At 38.0% G+C, this 20215-nt stretch overlaps 1 pseudogene; it reads left to right on the top strand.

The window, feature by feature from the left end:
- The first annotated feature begins 6703 nt into the window (after positions 1-6703).
- Positions 6704-6991, top strand: LOC131921049 (mitochondrial import receptor subunit TOM7 homolog; annotated as a pseudogene).
- The last annotated feature ends 13224 nt before the right edge of the window (positions 6992-20215 follow it).

Raw genomic sequence — 20215 nt, 5'->3', positions numbered from 1 at the left:
GCTGCACGAACTTGGGCCTCAGCATCTTGCTTACAGTCACAGAGCAACCCATCCCTGAGAACCTTCATAGTCCCAACTTATAGCACAGACTGCACAGGCCAGCCTTTGGCCATGGCACCACTTTGATCCTTGCAGGTTTGTAAATTTAGTTTCACTCTTTTGTAGCCTATAAGAAAATGTAAGTTTTGGTCTTTATGACCTCAGACTGGGCAATGGTTACTTAGCTATGACTCAAAAGCACATGAAATCAAAGAAAAGTTTAAAAATTTCTAAAGTGCATTGTCAAAAAAGAATAGTGATGTTTCAGTAGTTAAGAGGACTGGTTATTCTTTAAGAGAGGACCTGTGTTCAATTCCTAGCACACATATGGTGACTCACAACCATCTGTGACTCTAATTTCCAGAGATCCAAGGGCATTGCATGCACATGGTGAACAGGTTTACACACAAGCAAAATACTCATACACATAAAGATAATAACAATTTAAAAACTTTAAAAGAACAAAACAGAAATGGGAGAAAATATTTACAAATCTTATATATTAAAAAGATCTAATATCCTGAATGTAGAAAAAAAGCTCTTAAAATGCAACAATAGAGGCATCCTTACCAAAAACAAGAAAAGTATAGAATATACATTCCTAAAAGAAGATTGAGTAGTTAGGGGTATAACTTAGTGAGAGGGCATATATTTAGTACATGTAACCCCCTAGTACAGAGCTCATGTCTTATTTTACTTACAGCAGAGAGCCTTCCAAGAATTTATGTTTCAGAAGCAGTTATCTCAAACATTAATGGTACGACTGTGATTGTCTTATTGTGACTTAGAGTGTTATCTCCCCACACAGTCTTCAGAACGATGAACACAAACTTTTATAATAATGATCTTTCTCATAAATCTCTAATAGTAATAGTAATAATCACTATACATGTCAAACAAACTTTTAAATAATTCAGCCACTTAGATCACAGCACTTTGTGTTTCTCAGTTTCTTTCTGCTAACTAAATGTCATATAAAGTCTTTTATTTGGTCTTGCTCAGTTCTTGTTCCCTTCAGCAATAAATTTAACTTTCCCTAAAGTCAATCTCTCTCTCTCTCTCTCTCTCTCTCTCTCTCTCTCTCTCTCTCTCTCTCTCTCTCTCCTTCTCTCTCCCCCCTCCCAGAAACCTCAATTTATTCTCCCTGTCTTCGAATCCTTCTACAATGGTTTTAACAGATACTGTGTAATTTGCAATGTGAAATCATTTGCTATCTGGTCTTCTACATTAAAAAATCCGTCAACCACTAATCTTGCTGAGAAATTAAGATGGGTTGGACTAGGATTACATAAATCATTGGTTCTCAATCTTCCTAATGATGCAACCCTTTAATATAGTTCCTCGTGTTGTGGTGACCCTCAAAAATAAAATTATTTTGTTGCTACTTCATAACTGTAATTTTGCTACTATGCAGGATATCTGATATGTGACCCCAAAGGGGTTTTGACCCACAGTTGAGAACCACTGATATAGAAACATCTTTAGAGATGGTAAAAGATTGTATATTTTGTAGATTTAACCTTTAGGACATGATGATAGGTTGGATACTGATAGAAACATAAAAAACCATTCCTATTGGCTTGATGTACATAATTGAATGTATATTAATAGCAGCCATTAAAATGTGAAATACTGAAGAGAGAAGTGTTTACATTTAGTAGAGTTAAAAATTATTAGACATAGCCCAGGCAGTGGAGGCACATACCTTTAATCCCAGCACTCGGGAGGCAGAGCCAGGTTGATCTCTGTGAGTTCGAGGCCAGCCTGGTCTACAGATCAAGATCCAGGACAGTCACGAAAACTACACAGAGAAACCCTGTCTTGAAACCCCCTCCCCAGAAAAAGAAAATTATTCGAAATAGAAGTTTGAAATGCCTATGAAATAGTCAAGTTTGATGTCACAGAGTTATTTATAAGATCCTGAACTCAGGAAAGATCCTGTCGGTAAGTATATATGTGAGAAACATTGTATAGACTCTCCATCCTGAGACAGCTAAAAAAAGACCACTGTTGGACTGAGGCTGAGGATTCCAACAGAGCTTTTCATGGTAAGTCACTTCCTCAGTATTGTATTACTCAGCATTTTTCATCTTCTCCAGGATCTGAATTGGTATTTCACAACCATTTTCTATAAATCTTATGAGGGCCCTGCAAAATCAGGGCCCGGTTTGTTGAATACATGCAAAAGAACAAATGTTCCAGAGAAGTCACATGGTTGGCTACAGATCTTTCAAGTAAGACTTTTGAATTTTTTGTGTGTTTTCTTTCTGTCATTTTTCTTCCCCCCAAGTGTCTTCAGACTGGTTACTAGTGGGACATCAGGTGTTGTTTCTAATTCATTACGCTACTGTCCACTGTCTGCTGGGTGGAGCCTTCTCCATACCATGTACAAAACCCACAAAACTAGGCCTCTCCTGAGAGATGGCCATAGAAACGTCTTAAAGGCTCTATGTGACCTTAATGTCTATGTGACAATGATGTTTTTAGTGACAAAGAGCAGTAAAGAAGTGAATTTAAAAAACGTTAGGTGATTCGCGGAATTTCAAAGGAGAATCAGAGTCACATTCAAATGATACACATATGTAACACTGCCCAAACCTAGGCAGCCTAGAGAAAGCAACATGGTTCTTCATAGTCATCTCATTGTTGTCTGTGCGAGGTTCTTTTGCTAGACATCAACAGCTGCTGATAAAAAGATCTGTTAACCATTGCTCAAGTTATTCTGTCCCTCCTGATGGATCATACCACATACCACCTTCTTAACAAAGAGTTGGAACAACATGGGGCCTCCGATAAGTCTCTAGTGGCATTTATTTATGGGTGGAAGAAAGACAAATATGTCTTTTGCCTGTTTTTCATTATCTGTTGGTACTTGCTAAGCTCATAATTATGAAACAGTAATTTTGGAGCAAGACATACTAATAACTCTAGCCAGTGTTAGCTCATAGTTGTATAACAGATGTGTTTGAGTCAGCAGTCTCTAATAATGCAGGCTTGCGATGACACAGGTCATTTAACATCTTCATAGATTGTCTTTTAAGCGGCCAACTCTAGTTGGACATAAGAATTACAGTAACTCTAGCCATGAACTCTGTTTCCATATATTCTATTAATAAATTTGAAATGGGAAAAAGAGGAGAAAATTGAAATGATGCTTTCCACAATTAAAAGCTATTAGTACTTGAATCATGAAGCATTCTAAAGTTTCTCAAGACAAAGGGTTTAGTGAATATTTTAATTTTTTGTTAATTTCTGGAACTCAAGGAGATTGGCTTTGACTAGGGTAATCTTGGGATAATGTACTAGAATTTTAGAGAGGACAGTAACTATCCTATGGATACTGTTGTCACTATAGTCCAAGCTGAATCTTAGGCCATGCTCCCTGTCTATCTGTTCTTTAACACCACAGTTTTATAGTTTCTTCAAGGAATCTCACTCTGCTAACTGGTGTTGATCTTCAGAGGCTGCCGCTGTTAAGTAATACATTACTGTACTTGTTACACAGACGTCATTGTTCATCAACTGCAGCAGTAGCAAGACAGTTCTCTTACAAAGTTAAGCAATAATAGACACAGTCAAGAACCAGAGAAAAAGGCTTTAAAATTGTCCTCCTTTTATTTGCTCACAAAGCATATCACTTAGAAATGATCGTTAGTAAATTCTAACCCTGGCTTGTGACTAAGAGCCTGAATCTAGGTGCATTTATTTCCCTGTGACCCCTCTCTGACTAATTCTTTGTGGTCATTTTCTTGGTTTCAAACAGTATTCTCTCTGGTGGGTAACCAGTTGCCTCATGGTGGTAGCAGAAACCTAAGTAAACCACTTTATCTTGACTTTACATGAGTTGAGGTTATGTGAACTTTACTTAGGAACTCTGGCTTCCCACAACCCCCAAAACTTTTAATATGAGATCATGACCTCAATGTGCTGTCATGACCACATCAGTTTCTATAACCAAGGTGTGAGCTGAGGCACCAGGGCCGATGTGATGGTTCTTTCATTTCCCCACAGTTTAAGCACGTAATACTACTGTCCTATCTAGACGTTGCTGAGCTCCAATTATTACCAAAAATGATGAGAGTGATATGGTCATTCAACATCATTCAGCCCTTCCCAGAAGCATCTAGCTGCAGTGATCATCGGCTCTCCCGCTTTCTAAGTGAACCTAACCTGCCAGAATCTGCCCCATTACCTCTCTTTCTGCTGCCATCAGAAAACACTTTCTCAGGATCACTATAGTAGCACTCTGAATTATCCCAGCCTTTTGGTGAATATTTAGGGACTTTCCATTCACTTTCCCTCTCCTTCCCTTTCTCTTCTCCATGTTCCAAATATACATACACCGGCCTGTAGTATTAGAAGCATTAGGAGTAAATCTTGGAGCTATTAATAATCAATGAACAAACTCCTCAGTCAGATCTCATCCACAGAATTGTATCACTTTCCTTCTTTCAAACGATTGTTTCAACTTCATTTCCCTGGAATTGTGCAGCCTCTCCTCAGAAGAGTAAAATCCTGGAATCATACTTCTGATGAATCAGGGACACTTTTGTAGTCATTAAGACTTTCCCACTTACCACTCTTTCAGCTGCAACACGACCTTTCAAAAAGTCAGTCTGGGGAACTAAGGGAACACTGGAGGGTCTAAGCTAGAAGAAAATTCCTGCATTAGATTAGTTTTTAAAACTAAAGGCCATTGACACTGATTTGTAGATGAGTTCTCAAGTATCTGCCAACCCTACCACCTTGCAGAATTCTCACAAACCTTTAGAATCTCGCTACTGTTATCCACTCATTGGAAGGCTCTATGTAGGAAGAAAGGTAACTTCACAGCTCTTGCAACATTTCTAGGTGGTACTACCAATATCATCAGGCAGAAGGGGAATCAGTATAGATACTTGAGGCTTCTTAGAACTGCTAGGTTCACTGTTTGGCAGCCATGGGAGAGATGCTCCATTAATTCTATCTGAGCACAGTGGTGACTGAGAATTTTTGGACTCCTTTCTTCTCCATTCAAGCACTCTTATGCAGACCTCAAAATCTCCAATGGTGTGATGACATGCAAGACTATATTTAGGTTTACTAACATCCTACATGTATACAGTGTTTTGAGATTTCTCCATTGTACAAAGAAAGTAGAAACAATAGCAACTATAATAAAAACCTACTTCAGCAGTATGTGTGGTTTATTCACTCCAATTACCACAACTGAATATGCAAGTCCATGGCATGCTATAATTCACTATGTCTGCACAGCCGGCATTGTTATGTTTTCCTCATCATTTGATGACCATATTGCATAAATCAGGAGTTGATTGCCTCTGACCACCATTGCTGATGTCAAGTGAACAATCCTCATGTTGCTGGAACACAAGACACTGGGCAATGGCCTAAAAGGAAAACAGGATATGATATAACATGATGCACTAACTTCCATGCTGAATCAGGCCTTTAGTTTTTCTCAGCTGTCTTCCTCTTTTCATCTGTCATGTGATCTGGTGGTGCCTTACCTACATTCATGAAATCAAAAAAGCCAACTATGTCAACACTAGAAGACAGTGCTTGTTACTGTTCACCTAACACTTACTCTACATACACATTTTAATAAATGAAAAGCAGAGTAATCCCAGTGTCTTGACTCCATTAATCCTCTTCTTGAACCTTTCTCTCCTTATCCCATTACTAGTCAATCCCAGTCCATCAGACAATAACCACTAATAGCCAATGACAGGGACTTTGTGTCAAGTGAATTTTATGAATTATCCTCATTTAATTATCTCCAAATTTATTTCATTCCATGTTTGGGTAACAGTTTAGGGTTTAGACACATTGGTTGATTTGACCAAGGCTACACCAAATGGTGGACTTGTAATTCAAAGCCAGACCAAATCAATACAAGTAACCAATGCCCTGAATTTCTTAAGACCCACTTGGCCTATGTGCAACTTCCTCTCATAAAAAGAGAAATAGGCCGGGCGGTGGTGGCGCACGCCTTTAATCCCAGCAATCGGGAGGCAGAGCCAGGAGGATCTCTGTGAGTTCGAGGCCAGCCTGGACTACCAAGTGAGTTCCAGGAAAGGCGAAAAGCTACACAGAGAAACCCTGTCTTGAAAAACCAAAAAAAAAAAAAAAAGAGAGATAGATATCTGACTTTCCCAGTGGCAAGAGAAGTGTGTCAATGATGCCACTGTATGTTTTTCGTGATCCCAGCACTCATCTGCCCTCTTCACCAGGCATGGCTCACTGTCTTCTTTCCTCTCATATGTCACTCCTTCATTCATTATTTTATTTTCTAATTAAAAAATCTACATTAAAAAACTGAAGATAGAGCAATAAGCCTAGCAATGTTTGCTTCAAGAACTAGCCAGGCTATTTGAAGGATGAGGTTATTGTTGATAAAAGATGAAAGGCAGGGTGTATGTGTGTGTGTGTGTGTGTGTGTGTGTGTGTGTGTGTACACATATTTGTATACAGTGCTCTGAGATGGACTCCAATACAATGGTCTTTGAACAAAAACCTAAAAGATATAAAGAAGAAATCAAGGGACTCTAGAAAAGTTGCTCCAGTGAAAAGAGCAGCTGGTGTGAATATCCCAATGAAGGAATTTTCTCTGTATAATCTAAAAATTGGTGGGGTCTCCAGGTTCCACGGGTCCGTCGTCACCATGGTGAAGCTGAGCAAAGAAACCAAACAGAGGCTACAGCAGCTCTTCAAGGGCAGCCAGTTTGCTATCCGCTAGGGCTTTATTCCTCTCATGATTTACCTGGGATTTATGAGGGGTGCAGATCCTGGAATGCCTGAGCCATCAGTTTTAAGCCTACTTTGGGGATAAAGGACTGTTTGGTCATCTGGATTTGGAAGCAACCCAACATGGAAGGTGTGTGCTCTGGCTGGATAAGAAAGACATCGTTTCAACACATCTGTGGCAGAGTGGAGTCTGTACTGACTTACAATAAACTGTACAAATAAATATTTTTAACAATGAAAAAATGTAAAAATCAGTGTGGCCAAGCAGTGTTACAGTGGTCAGAGATGTCAACTGATGCCTTATGGAGTAGAATGAAAATTTTGGATTTTCCCATATGTAGGATCTTTAAATGGAAAAGTAAAATAATCTTTTTTAAAAAGTTTTCACATACCATATATAAATACAATAAAAAAGACAAAGGAAGATTAAGATCCAGGTGAAGCCTGTTGCAATCACCCAAGTCCAAGATGATCATTCCTTGGTCTCCATCATCAGTGGAGCTGGTGAGAGGTTGTGGGGACACGGAACGTCGTAAGAAGAAGTAGCTGACAGGACTTCCTGATGAGTTAGGTGTGAGGCATAACATACATGATGCAGTTTGGGTGACTCTGAGATTAGCCAGGATAAGCACAAGCATGAAGCTTCCAGTACTGAGACAAGGAAACCCAAGAAGACAATGGATGGGGAATGCTGGGGATTTTGATCCTACAAATGATAGGAATCCATATTAGAAAAGCCAACCAAAGACATGGAACAAATACTTTAATGCAGAACTATGTCTGTCATTCAGCAGAGAATTATGGGGAGGCATCTTTAAATGGGCAGTTTTACATTCTAAGTACTGAAGTGGGTCATTTATGGGAGTGACTATAGAAGAACAAAAAACATTCTCCTACTTTAGCTGAACACCAGAAATCCCTTGAAGCTTTAAAACATGTGTACACACCAGAGCTCTGCCATAACTCATTAGCTAAAAGTTTTTGAGAAAAGGGCTCAGGAATCAATGAAATTGGCTTTCCTAGGTAACTGGCTATTTAGAAACTGAAATATGTTCAGGTCAGTTGTTTTAAACTTGAGAAAAAAACTTTTTTCCCATGTCCTCTACCATATAAACAAACTCAAGACACAGTTTTCCTTCCCAAGATGAATTAATCAGCTCCCTATGGGTCCTGATTTCATCCATCCTTATCTTCAAGTTTTACATCATTAGTTCACATACTCTTTAAAATTAAAATATAATTATATAATTTTTCTCTTTCCCTTTTCTTCCTCCAGCCTTTCCCATGTAGCCTCCTACTTGGTTTCTCTCAAATGTATAGCCTCTATTTCTTTGTTGGTGTGTGTGTGTGTGTGTGTGTTCCTAAAAATATAAATACAACCTATTCAGTCTGTATCACATTACTTATATGTGTACTTAGGGCTGACCACTTGTTATTGGATAACCACCTGAGGATTCTTCCCTAGAGATGACTATTTCTTCTGCTCTGGGCGTTCCTTAGTTGCCTGTAATTCTTTATCTAGGGTTGAGGCCCCATGAGATGCCCTCCCATGTTAGAGTGTCGATTGGTGTCGTCCTTATCCAGCCCCAACTCACATATACCATCCCAGGTAATGCTAACTGACACGTGTATCCAGGATTTTCCTTTCCTACACCTCTGATAGGAAATCGGTTTTCTGTGATCTTTCACCCAGTTATCTCTTACTCATCGTCAACCTCAGCTCTACCACCACTTCCTTAAAGGAGACTTCTCAGACTTTTCTGACTAGACCAGTTATCCCGAAGGTAATGGATTTTGAAATACACATAGAAAGTTAAGAGTAGAGTTTTATAAGGGAAATAATATAGAATTATATAGAAAAATATCAGAATGAATTACATAATAGATGTATTAAGTATCTCAAAACCTCTAGTTTATATATTTACTAAAGAGACAACATATTTACCTTGTAATTTCTCTTTTTCTCCACCTCTCTATATGTGTGTATGTGTACATATAGGGAGGGAGATGTGGAGGAAAAGGGAAAAATAGAGAGAACTAGAAGAGAATGTGTTAGCTATTAATTGTCTCATTAGACTATAGTCTCCTCAAGAGCAAAAATCTACTTGCTACCCATTTTATCCCTGGGATCTTTGTCAAGTGTTTGGACTTCATATTAGTACTAAAATACTATTTTGTGAAAAAGAGGGTGTAGGGAGTGGATTAAGTCTTGGGTGAATGTGTATTGTTATCATGAGCATAGACATGTCAGAACCCCAATGGCTCAGACCCATAGGAATGGCAAGGCCCTCCCCTGGTCAGCTTAGAGGAATGGCAGGGCCCTCTCCTGATCTAAGTGCAGATACTGGTAGTGTGTGCAGAAATTATCAACCACAGCTTCTTCCTCCCAGATGACTTGAGATCCCCACCCCAAGAAAGCCCCTTATGAAGCTTAGCTAACCAGCCATGTCCATGGAGTCTCTCCAATATAGCTGTCTAAATGTGGACTGAACAAGGACAACAATTGACATGCTAAAATGGTTGGGGAAAAGACCATGAGGCCTCAACCCCACATAAAGAACTATAGGCTCCTGAGGAATGCTGAGAATGGGAGAAATAGTCTTCCCCAGGGAAGAGCACACCAACTGGTTATCCAACACCACCCAGTCAGCCCTAAAAACATATATACAAGTATACAGACTGAACTGGGGGTATTTATATATTTAAATATATATCCATATATGTATATAGCAATAATTACTATTTTAAAAAGGCCACAAATTTGAAAGAGAGCAAGGAGGGCTGTATGGGAGGGTTTAGAAAGAGGAAAGAGAAGAGGAAATGATATAATTATATTGTAATCTCAAAAAAGAAAAGAAAAAATATTGCTAAGTTTCTAGGCTGCTAATGCACCTCCATCAGAGCACATAGTCCACCAGATCCTGAGTTTTCTGTACACATGTCTGCCAATCCTTCATCCCCAGTCAGATCAAACCCAAAGTCCCTGCAGACTGCGACCAGAGGTGTCAAAGACAACACGTGTAGGAACCAACACCTGAGGTAAGGTGAGCCTGCACTATCACAGCTCATAGTGCAAAATTTTGTGAGCTTTTCAACCTCATATTTGAAAACCAAGAGGTTTTGCATAACTTTTATGAATGTTTATCATAATTCACATAGATAATGTGATGTCTTCATTTATAAGTGCTAAATGAAACTAACATTAAGCTCAGCAAAGCAAATGTTACTCTAAGTTGAATTATTTCTGGAGAAGAACTTTAGAAATCAAAACCTCCCTAAGAACGACAGTACAACAACAATCATTATTTCTTCTTATCCTCTGAAAATTTAAATGGTATCAAAATTAATAGATTGACATCTTATCTCCATACGTGGATACTTCTTTCTTACTCCTTGAGCATTTTTTAATCTGTTCTTAAAATCATTGTTTCTAGTCTTTTCATTTATATTTTTTTTTCAAAAGGAAGGAATAATGGATCAATTCAGTTGAGTGGGACAATATTCAAAGGCAGGGAGATGGAAGCTCCCACCAATCCATAACCAGGACACCTGTCAGCTGCACCTGAAACTAAACCCGGTCTGTGCTTCTCCTGTTCCCGGTCCAGAAGCTTTAGAGCTGGATGCCTGGTCCTGTCTAGTTGCAATGAGTTATGCTCTCACTCACGGCAATGTCTGTGGACTAGGGCCTCCTTACCTTGCTTCTCAAAATTTGGCGAAGCCCTTGGCTGAACTTCTTGCTGAGAAGGAGGGTTGGTGATCTCCTCGGGGACTTTCACAGCAGCAGGGACGTGACCCCGGGTGTTATTGTTGGCAGCTAAGGTAACCATCACCACTCTTCGCTTGCCAAAACCACCTGCTTCCACCCACTTAGGTTCCTACAATTCATTCTCAAAAAACGGAGAAGACAAAGCAGAGACACAGTCGGATCCTAATGTTCCCTTAAATGTATCTGGGGTTGGAAAATTCTTGTAAAGGTCTTAGTGCCTTTTGGGGGATAAGTTGACTGCACAGCTGATTTTCCTGGATTGCAGAAGGATCAGACTGGATCTGAGACTGTGAAAATATACTCTTTTGTTAATTATGTTTTCAAAACTCCTGTGTTTTAAAGCAACAGTATGGTATAGAGTGAAAACAATGGTTCTTGACTGTATTTGAGTCCACATATCCATAAAGTCATATGGTGTTTGTCTTTTGGGTTTAGATTACTTCCTTTCAGGACAGACAAATGCAGGCATTTCTACAGCAAGTTCTGCCTCACTGCTTGTGATTCTCCTGAGCTTCTCCTAGTTAACATAATCTTCATCATATTAAAAAAAAACTGTCTTGATTTGGAAGAAACATGCTCTTTGGTCTCACTTCTACGAATGCAAATGAAGGAAAGGAAAGGAAAGATATTCTAGGGATTTCCACAAAACGTTTCCTCTTCCGCCTCTGTTCTTTCAACAATGTGATTATTTATCGTACTGGCAGTAAAAGATGTGCAGAGGTGACACCATCAGAGGTGCCAGAAATGACAGCTGAACGTCCTGAGTAGTCAGAGAGAAAATGAAAGAATGCCTCCAAGAAATAGTTCCCAGAACTCTATTCTGGGAATTACCATAGGGAAGGCATTGTCACTTAGGGAACTCATTTTCCTGTAAGCTCTGAACTCAAAGCCACACCTGGTTATTCAGTCTGCTCATTGTCTTACCGCACCCAGGACAATGGATGTGTGAAATTAGTTTGTCTTTTGAAATGCAGATAATTTTTATCATGATACAATATGGGCTGTTAGATACCTATTCTTGTGTTAAGAACAGAATTCTAGAGTTTTTAACAAAAACAGGGAGCAGTAGATACAGAGGTTAATGCACACGTCTGGGCCAAGATTCACCTGTGAGAGAAGAAACTATGTCTTCCTCTTCACCAAATCAGTCCATTTCCCTTCCAAGACTTCCCCATTTTTGACGGATTTTTTTCTTTGGAATGATTATCAGCTCCTACTGCATCTCCTACTGTAATACTGTATTCTGGCTGGGCAATAAAGCCATTGTTTTATCCAGATGTCTAATGAGAAATGAAGAGCAGTTCTCCCTGCAAAAGAGTTTCACATACCAAACAGTAGGTAGGGAATTTGAGGAAGGGGAGCCTGGGACTATGACATTCCTGCTAGTGGAAAATTTATGATGCCTATATTGAAAAAAATTCCGGCTCCTACCAGCAGAGTGCCTTGAAAGCTATCTATACTGCCTTGTGTCATAAACATTTTCCAGTCTTATTACCAAATATACCATTATTGTGTGGGTTAATTAAATTCTTTAAGGGACTGTAGAGTCTTTGGGTTCCTCCTCTACTCTTTTTACCCACCTCTGTCATTGCATTTTGTAGATGATTTCTCCTGTGGTACAAAGACATTTTAATTGGAAGTAACTTGACTACTTTTTCTTTTGTTGAATGTGCTTTTAGTATTCCATACCAAAAAAAAATAATATTGATAAGTCAAGTGTCAAGGAATTTTTTCCAGTCTTCCACTTAAATATTTAATTCATTTTGAGTTGAAATCTTTTTTGTATGGTTTAAGATAAAATGCCAGTTTCATTCTTTTGCACATGGGTATCATTTTTCCTGCACCATTTACTGAATAGGACTTTCATTTCTTCATTTGCATTCTTGATCATCTCATCAAAGATCAATTGACTGTGCACTCAGGCCCACTTCTAATGCATCTGCTCACTGTTTGGCCTAGCATAGCGTAATGACAGACAGGTACATGGTTGTGTCTATCTGTAGTAAGCCCTTTGGACATTGTGACTATGTAGTTGTTATGTGAGATCAGATAAAAATTAGTTATTAGTAGGAGGCACTGGGTCTGAATAAAGCTAAAGCCTCTGTTGGTGCCCATAGTATTCAGTTATTTCTTAAGCTAAGTGGGAGCTCATTTTGTGGACTCCTGGTGGGGCTGTTCATACTCAGAAGCCAAAATGCCTTGGAAGCATCTAGATGTCAGGTCACAGGCGACAATTTTCTTTGAAAGTCTTTATTTGAGGAAGTACAAATCTCAGCCAGTGTGTCCAGAGAATAATACAAGACCTTACAACCAAAACTGTTTCTTCGACACTATTTCCTGGATGTATTTGTTCTCTTTGGATTCAGTAGCTTTAAAAGCTGTCTCACTGTGCTTCCACTACATTAAGGGAAACAGTGAAGGCAGTTTGTACATGGAGACAATGTAAAAAAGGAGTCGCAAGTGCCGATAAGCCAGTTTGACAGTCTCAGCAGAGAATCACAGAGAGAGGCCTGCAAAAGAAAACTTACAGATACCAACTAAATTGTCGCATCCGCCTCGACCAGCAAGGAAGACACAACACCAGGCTCTTCTCCAAGCAGTTTATTCAGGAACCTTGAGACAATCTTCTGACCCCGGGGAAAGCCATCTTCTGACCCTGGGGAAAGCCAGCCTACGCCCTTTATTGCCACTGGGCAATCAACCCCGTAGTGTCACGTGGACAATGCCGATAGGGTCAGACATACGCAAGCAAGCCAGATTAGGTCCAGGTGCGCAGAAGCAAGCCAGATCCTAGCCTTAGCCAAATAAGGAGTTGTTTATCCCAGAGAACACCTGCCATCAGGAAGGCGGAAGCCGGACGCTGGCACCATCTTTGAGGCGCGGCCGTGCATGGCTCTCTACACTAAATTCTTGTTCACATTGAACAGACTACATGTTTTGTTCTGTTAATAGAGGCAGATGATTGCCTCTGTGACGCCATGTCTTCAAAAGTGGGACATATTTAAATTAGATTGGACTCAGCTTACAGCTCTGGATTTGTACTTTTCAAAGAAAAGAGAAGTGGAGACTTCAAATACAACATGCCCTTAGCCTCTTACAAACCAAACTCGCTTAAGGTTTCATTTTATTACAATGATTTTTCACATGCTTACATGTTTAGTAAGTGAACTTTCAGTTTCACAGTGAGCGTGCCAATGCCACGAACAATTGTTTATGATCAGGGCAAAATGACAACTCTGTACTTCAGCTTTAATGAAGCATTTTGTTAATCTGCAAGTGGAGATTTGATAAAGAGATGAATCCCAGTGGCAAAGAGTCTCTGTCTGCTTGTCTCAGAGTGAACTTCTCTGACCTCCAGTTTTTAATTTGGCAGATAATCCCAGAGGGAGGAGCGGGCCACATTTACTGAAGGACTTTCTTGAGGCAGCGTATTGCGTACGTAGATGACTGGTCTCGACCTTACTGTCCTCGCATCTCAGCTTTCTGAGTGTAGGAATTACAGGAATGTGTCACCGTGCCCCACTCTGCTCACAGATTTTAAAAGGCTGACTGTAGCTATTCTGCACCAATTATAACTTCAACAGATTTATCTGGTCTAAACTTAAACTATTAGAAAATGATAATATGCACACACACAGTTGCAACAGACTAAAGGGGGAGGGAACGGAATGATGCTTAAAATTAATATTTTAAAACTAAGAATTCTGTTCTAAGAATTTTGAATGGATTCTAGGGGGGAGTTTGGTTATAAATGCTCTTATAGGAGTCACAAAAAAAAAATATTATTATGATGTACCCATAAGTACCTTGCTAAGAATCATGCCTTTCTAAACATGTAAGCATGTGAAAAATCATTGTAATAAAATGAAAACATCCCCCAAATCTATGGAAAGAATTTGAGAGTCATAACTTTTTCAAACTGCACATATACTTGAGTACAGTAAATTACAAGAAAAAAAAAGGACTTGAGTTCCAATGGCAGTTAAGCCACTAGCCTGCATGTGCAACCTTAGGCCAGTCATGCTCCTCAGGTATAAAATTAGCTTCTCAAGTTGCTTGTGTTTGAGCTAGAATGAGTACTCTTGGGTTTCCAGGAGTTAACTAAGTTACCCAAGGTTACCATACAATAAATGGTTGAGCCAGAATTTAATCTTGGGGAGTCTAATTGCAGGGGCTGAGTTCTTAATCAGTAACTGTTAAGACACACACAGATGGTTTTCTACAAAGGTGTCAAAGTAGTCTTACAGGAAAATGATAGGCTCATCAATAAACGGTGCTAGACTGACTGGATGTCCCCAAGGAACAAAATACACATCAAACATCAAGTTAACACAGAATATATTGTATCTTAAACATAAAAATGATATTATCAAATTCATTGGAGAAAATACAAAAGGTTTCTGTGACTTTGTGATACATAAAATTTCTATTTAGATGAGACAGTAAAAGGACTAATTATAAATGAAAAAATATAGAAAAAGATAGATTTCATCAAAATTGAAAACTGCTGATTTTCAAACAGTGCCAAGAAAATTAAAAGGTTAGTCACAGACCATGAGAAATTAAGTGTAATACACACATCTGACAAAATATGTGAGAACTTGTAAAGGTGGATTAAAAAGGAAGTCCACTCAATGAAAAGTAGAGGACATCTTTGAGTCCATTGTGGAAAGTACATAAATGGACAAACACACACACAATTTTTCAGCATTATTTATTGACACACACAAAAAATCATATTTTCAACATTATTTATCGAGAGAGAGTCACAAATTAAAACTTCAGTGAGACAACAAAAACTAAAACTTGAAATATGGATAATACAAGTACCAGAAAGATGAGAAACATGGAATCCTCATCTGTTGCTTCAACAAATATGAATTGATAATCACTTCAGGAAACAGCTTGTCAAGTTCTTATGAAATTCACTGCAGTTACTTGACTCAATGATTGCTTCCTAGGTATTGATCTAAGAGACATGAAAGTGTATGTCCACAATACAGCACGTATCGAGATAACCAAAAGCTAGCACCAGGAACACAGAAGAGGTGAGATTATATTCTTGTGATAGGGAACACCACTCATCAACTAAGAGGAATAGGCTGCTGCACAAATAGGAACACATTTCACACACATGATGTGGAAAGAAGCTACACAGAGGAGCAAACCATACACCCTAGACCTCTACTCAGATTTACAAAATGAAATCTTGCCATTTGTGACAACGATAGACAGAACTAAAGTTTACAGTACTGGAAGAAACAAACCAGACACAAGAGGACAAATATGATATAACCTCACTCATGTGGAATCATTTTTTTGTTTTTCGAGACAGGGTTTCTCTGTGTAGTTTTGGTGCCTGTCCTGGATCTCACTCTGTAGACCAGGCTGGCCTCAAACTCACAGAGATCCGCCTGGCTCTGCCTCCCGAGTGCTGGGATTAAAGGTGTGTGCCACCACCACCCAGCTGCTCATGTGGAATCTTAAAGAACTGATCTCATCATAGAAGCTGAGTGTAGAATGGTGTAATACCAGAGGCTGGAGTGTGCAGGAGCTGTGATGGGGAAAGACTGGTCCATATGTACTGAGCTGTGGTCACATTGAAAAGTATGTCCTGGTGTTCTGTTACACAGTAGAATAGCTATGATAATAGCATATTACATATTTTACAAAGCAGACTAGACAAAGGACTTTGAATGCTTTCATCTGGTATTCTCAGCTGATGCATTCTCCCAGTGATCCATAAAATAGGGCCAGTCTTTGCCAATGTGCTTCATTATCTGCTGACTCTGAGGCAACCTGACCCCAATCCCACTGGGAATTTTCATTTTGGTGAGGTTGAATGAAAAATGTTAAAGATGACTACTACCTTTTAGATGATATCATTTTAATAAAATAATTTAAAGCTTTGCTATCTTGTACTGATTTGAAGATAAATGACAAAGTTTATAAGCATTAATCAGAAAAAAATGAAGATTTTTAAAATGCTTATTGTTGTACATAATTAAAACATAAAATTCAAAAATTTAAAATGTAGGCAATGGTTAATATGGGAAAACATATGAGAAACAATTTAGTCATTGCTGATTTTTTTTTTACTTAACCTTAAAATATTCTTCAAAGGCAATTTTTTTTTTTGTTTTGACGTAACACACATTTAGTTAAATTGTGGCTTGTTTTATGAACCACATAGTATGGTTTTGATGTGTCTCTTATGATCAGAGACAAATTGTCAAATACAATCATATGTACTATCTTTTGGGTATTTCACAAAGTATTAGAGCAAATAACACCATCTACATTCAACTTTTAAAGACTTCATTAAAACCTTTCAAATATATTCATTGTATTTTTATTTTTATAAGTTGTTTTATTTACATTTTATTCTGTATTTTTCCTGAGAAGGAACTGGATTTATCAACTCTTGAGAGAAGTATGTTAAAAATCTTCCTTTAGGTGAATTTATTTATTGTGCAAATTTGTTTAATTTTAGCAAAATATATATTAAGATATATTACTGAACATTCACCAATTTTGAATTGTATTTTCTTAGCAAATTAAAATTTTTCCTTATGAAATGACTGTATTTTATACATGCTGAAATGTAATATGTTTTGTCCAATATTAATGTAGCTACACCAGTTTTTGTGTGTTTTATTTTCCCTATTTTAATGTTGAATTGTTTGTGTAATTATTATTTGAATGGTTTATGTATGCCTGTTACAAACAGTTTATACATTGGCCCTACATTGCCCACTGACATTTATTTTAATACATATTCCATTTATATATCATTTTAATTTTGAATTGTGAGTTTCATCTCATGTGACCCATTTGTTCTAAGCATTTTCCCGTTTTTTTTTTTTTTAATTTTATGGAACTTTTTTGTTTGTTTGTTTGTTTGAGACAGGGTTTCTCTGTGTAACAGCTCTGACTATCCTGGAACTCTATTTGTAGAGCAGGCTGGCCTCAAACTCATAGAGATCCACTTGCCTTTGCCTTTGAAGTGCTGGGATTAAAGGTGTGTGCCACCACCGCCCAGCAATTTTTATGGAACCATAGTTAAAATATATGTTCCTACCCTCAATTTCTATATCGAAAATTTTCATCAAATATCATATTTCATCTTGAATAATAATTTTAGGAAGCATTTCTTTGGTTTACAAATCCTTTAAGTAATTTAAGTTAGATGTCATTTTTCACATGCGAAAAATCACATATTTTTAAATAAAATTGTCATGATTTTCATATCAATGCCAGGAAAGATATGAGACACTGTGCAGAACATAGAAATCATTCCATTTATGTGTACAGAGAAGGCCTTACCTTCTACCCACAGTATGCATTGACAATTTTATCTGATAGAAAAAAATATAAAACATAAACTTACAACATAAATTAAAAAAAAAATAACATTAACATACAGGAACCCACCAGTAGCAACCAGAGCTGACCTTCCTTGGTGCATAAATACTGAGGTGGCCATTTAAAGTCAATATTTGGGAGCATATTTGAAAACAAATAAACACAGTATGTTAAGTACTACAGATTTATACAATCCAGGGCCCACAGCAAGTATCTTCTCAAACTGCTCCTTCCTGTGTTCTGCAAAACTCTGCACTGAGCCTTGTGGGCTGGGGATCCACTCCAAGACCCACAATGCAGGCATCACCAAGGAACGCTTGGTCCAGTGACCCCAATGGCATTTTACCAGAAGTGGTGTCAACACCAAGTGCGTGCCTTCTTGCTTCAGCTGTGCCAAAGCAAACAGTAACTTCCTCTTAGACCCTCCAGCTCAGAATCTAGGTTAATATTGTGTTTTATGTAAATAAGCCAGATTTTCTTTTTCAGAAAAAAACCACAAAAGTAAATATGGTTTGTAGTTACTAATACCCATAACAAGGAAGAAGGAAGCTTGGCAAAATAAAAGATAAAATAGTTCAAAGGAATTTTGATGGAGAAATTATAAAATTCCCTTTTTTTCCCCATTAAGAGAAAAAAATCCTGCAGACTAAACCCTTTCGACATTTATTTATAAAATCTTTGAAACAAAAAGTAAAATATATGTATCAAATAGTCACCTGTGAGATTAAAACTGAAGTAATGTTTCATTATAAGTGTGTCAAGTATTTCTATAATTAAAACATATATTATATATAATAAATATATGCATATATATATATAGTCACCAGAGTCCCATTCACCAGCCCTATTTCCCCATTTCACTGCCCAACTCTTGCATCTGTAAATGCCATTCTCGTTAATTCTTTCTACTGTACATGTTTGTTTCAACAGGGCCAGTGAATTAACACTCACACATATAGCATTGTACTGAATGTAAAATGCTGTGTCTGTTTTCCGCAAAAGTATGTCTTAAAGGTATCCATAAAAATGTAATTAGAGAAGTGTTTTATTTTAACTCTGCATCCTGGCAGTTTTTATTGATCTGGCTAGGAACAGACCACAGTTGTTCTTACATATTTGCTTTTAGCAACAGTGTCTCTCTCATAAATATCTTTATGTGACTCCTTATGTGCATGGTTCACAATGGCTCTCTCTAAGATGACACCGAGAAACACTAATACTGGGATGAGTTGTGCGTATCTTCACCTGGGTATCACGCTGTTTTCCACGGTGGTTATATGCACATCCATTGCTCCAGCCATCCATTTCTCCAAGTCCTCACCAAAACTCAGTGCCATTAGAATTGTCATCGACAATCTGTTAGTGAAATGCTCTCTCATTACGGCTTACATTGGATCTCTTTGGTGACTGTTTTAGGAAGCTCTCTGTTGTGATAAATACCATGACCAAAACCAACTTGGCAAGAAAAGGGTTTATTTTAGCTTACAATTCCAGGTAACAGTCCATCACTGAGGGAAGCCAAAGAAGAAACTCAAGGCAGAAGCTTGAAACAGAAACCACAGAGAAAGGCTGCTCTTGGCTTGCTTCCTTCTCAGCCAACTTTCTTTTTGAACCCAGAACTACATGCCAGGAGTGGCACTACTCACAGTGTTACAGGACCTCCTACATCAATTGTCAACCAAGAAAATGCCCCACAGACATGTCCATAGGCTAATCTGATGGCAATTCCTCAATCAAGATGCCTTTTTTCCAGGTACCCTAGGTTTGTTGACAAAAACTAATCAGTACAACCCTCATGAAAATACATCAGACAAACCAAAAGCAATATTCTAAAAAAAAATGCCTGATTAAATCCTATTAACCAGGGAAAGTCATCAAAGACAGAAATGAGAAAAGACACTAGAAGAACTCACAGAAACATAAAATTAAATGAAATAATCGGAATGCCAATCCTATGCTATCCAGAGAAAGGACTGTATTTTAGTTCGTAGCACTAATGTTACATAGTAGTTGGGGTAAATGGACTGTGGTTTGAAAGATAGAAACATTAGAGGCAGCAAAGTGAAGAATGTATGGGACACTATATTCTCCACAATCCTCTAAACCTGCTTCTGTAAGAGTCTTATAAAATAAAAATTATATTATTTATGTGAATGCCAAAGTTATCTCATTTTAATTTTATCATAATGAATCAAGATCATTTAGAATTAGATATGAGTATACAGACAATAAAGATAGAAATTATAAATGTTGGTTTTCTATGTGCTTTGTTTTTTTTTTTTTTTTTTGGTTTTTCGG

Source organism: Peromyscus eremicus, chromosome 10 (genome assembly GCF_949786415.1).
Source record: "Peromyscus eremicus chromosome 10, PerEre_H2_v1, whole genome shotgun sequence".
In the NCBI taxonomy this organism is placed as follows: domain Eukaryota; kingdom Metazoa; phylum Chordata; class Mammalia; order Rodentia; family Cricetidae; genus Peromyscus; species Peromyscus eremicus.
Note: the sequence above shows the minus strand (reverse complement) of the source record. Positions and strands in the feature narration are given on the sequence as shown.